Source organism: Portunus trituberculatus, chromosome 11 (assembly GCF_017591435.1).
Source record: "Portunus trituberculatus isolate SZX2019 chromosome 11, ASM1759143v1, whole genome shotgun sequence".
In the NCBI taxonomy this organism is placed as follows: domain Eukaryota; kingdom Metazoa; phylum Arthropoda; class Malacostraca; order Decapoda; family Portunidae; genus Portunus; species Portunus trituberculatus.
Window position 1 is genome coordinate 4,815,049 of NC_059265.1, and position 1,987 is coordinate 4,817,035.

Below are 1,987 nucleotides of genomic sequence, written 5' to 3' on the forward strand. Positions count from 1 at the left end.
TTTAGGTGTGCGTAAGCCTACATACAAGCGTGTTTTCGTATATATTTGAGAGAGAATTCATTGCGAGTTTGTTTTAAATCAGCGAATCGTTTCAGTCTCCGCCTCGTACCCAAAGTAAATATGAGTGCTTCCGTCGCCCGTCAGTCCTCAGTTCTACTTTAGCCACGATAAGTGAGCGTGTTATGGTGTTTGAACAGCTAATCACACCACAACAGGTCACCTCCGCCTTATAACAGTGCCACATCATTAATAGCGTGCATTGGAGCCACTTTCCTGGGTTATAATAGTAATGAAATGCTGTGAGAAAGTTCCAGTGCTGAAAACATAAGGGAAAACTGCCTAACTTTGAAATAACATGTGCACTACACTACACTACACCGTGGATTATTTATCTTGGAGCGCTGCGGGTTGGTCAGTGTATGTCGTAGTCATGTTTCACCATCACCGCTACTCACTCACCCTCATCGTTCGTGTTATCATTGTAAGTATGTTTCGTTATTTTGCTGTTTAGAGACTTCACCTTACTAATTTTCTCATTGGCGTGAATGTTTCCTCATGCTAGTTAATGCCATCCAGATCACAACTAAGTGCATAATTACATAGCGATACATTACACCTATCAATCACTTTCTATGCCTTGTTATAATGACAAATTCATTATCAATTTGCCTGCAACAATTCATACTAATATTAACAATAGTAACAACAACACCAACAGAATATCAATAATATGTATTATTATTTTTTTACTATTACTAATTTTATGCCATTTATGGCCTAATGATAGTACACGCAGTTCTGCCCCACACACACACACACACACACACTCTCTCTCTCTCTCTCTCTCTCTCTCTCTCTCTCTCTCTCTCTCTCTCTCTCTCTCTCTCTCTCTCTTTCTTTCTTTCTTTCTTTCTTTCTTTCTCTCTCTCTCTCTCTCTCTCTCTCTCTCTCTCTCTCTCTCTCTCTCTCTCTCTCTCTCTCTCTCTCTCTCTCTCTCTCTCTCTCTCTCTCTCTCTCTCTCTCTCTCTCTCTCTCTCTCTCTCTCTCTCTCTCTCTCTCTCTCTCTCTCTCTCTCTCTCTCTCTCTCTCTCTCTCTCTCTCTCTCTCTCTCTCTCTCTCTCTCTCTCTCTCTCTCTCTCTCTCTCTCTCTCTCTCTCTCTCTCTCTCTCTCTCTCTCTCTCTCTCTCTCTCTCTCTCTCTCTCTCTCTCTCTCTCTCTCTCTCTCTCTCTCTCTCTCTCTCTCTCTCTCTCTCTCTCTCTCTCTCTCTCTCTCTCTCTCTCTCTCTCTCTCTCTCTCTCTCTCTCTCTCTCTCTCTCTCTCTCTCTCTCTCTCTCTCTCTCTCTTTCTTTCTCTCTCTCTCTGGTTATGTATATTACATGGGATAGTTCTCTCTCTCTCTCTCTCTCTCTCTCTCTCTCTCTCTCTCTCTCTCTCTCTCTCTCTCTCTCTCTCTCTCTCTCTCTCTCTCTCTCTCTCTCTCTCTCTCTCTCTCTCTCTCTCTCTCTCTCTCTCTCTCTCTCTCTCTCTCTCTCTCTCTCTCTCTCTCTCTCTCTCTCTCTCTCTCTCTCTCTCTCTCTCTCTCTCTCTCTCTCTCTCTCTCTCTCTCTCTCTCTCTCTCTCTCTCTCTCTCTCTCTCTCTCTCTCTCTCTCTCTCTCTCTCTCTCTCTCTCTCTCTCTCTCTCTCTCTCTCTCTCTCTCTCTCTCTCTCTCTCTCTCTCTCTCTCTCTCTCTCTCTCTCTCTCTCTCTCTCTCTCTCTCTCTCTCTCTCTCTCTCTCTCTCTCTCTCTCTCTCTCTCTCTCTCTCTCTCTCTCTCTCTCTCTCTCTCTCTCTCTCTCTCTCTCTCTCTCTCTCTCTCTCTCTCTCTCTCTCTCTCTCTCTCTCTCTCTCTCTCTCTCTCTCTCTCTCTCTCTCTCTCTCTCTCTCTCTCTCTCTCTCTCTCTCTCTCTCTCTCTCTCTCTCTCTCTCTCTCTCTCTCTCTCTCTCTC

At 44.7% G+C, this 1,987-nt stretch overlaps 1 long non-coding RNA gene across 2 annotated transcripts in view; it reads left to right on the plus strand.

Annotated features, from left to right (window-relative positions):
* Positions 1–466: 466 nt before the first annotated feature.
* Positions 467–1,987, plus strand: part of LOC123502401 — a 33,193-nt gene continuing 31,672 nt past the window's right edge. For both annotated transcript variants that reach the window (XR_006674015.1, XR_006674016.1), the window contains exon 1: positions 467–481. This is a non-coding gene — a long non-coding RNA (uncharacterized LOC123502401). The remainder of the gene's footprint in view (positions 482–1,987) is intronic.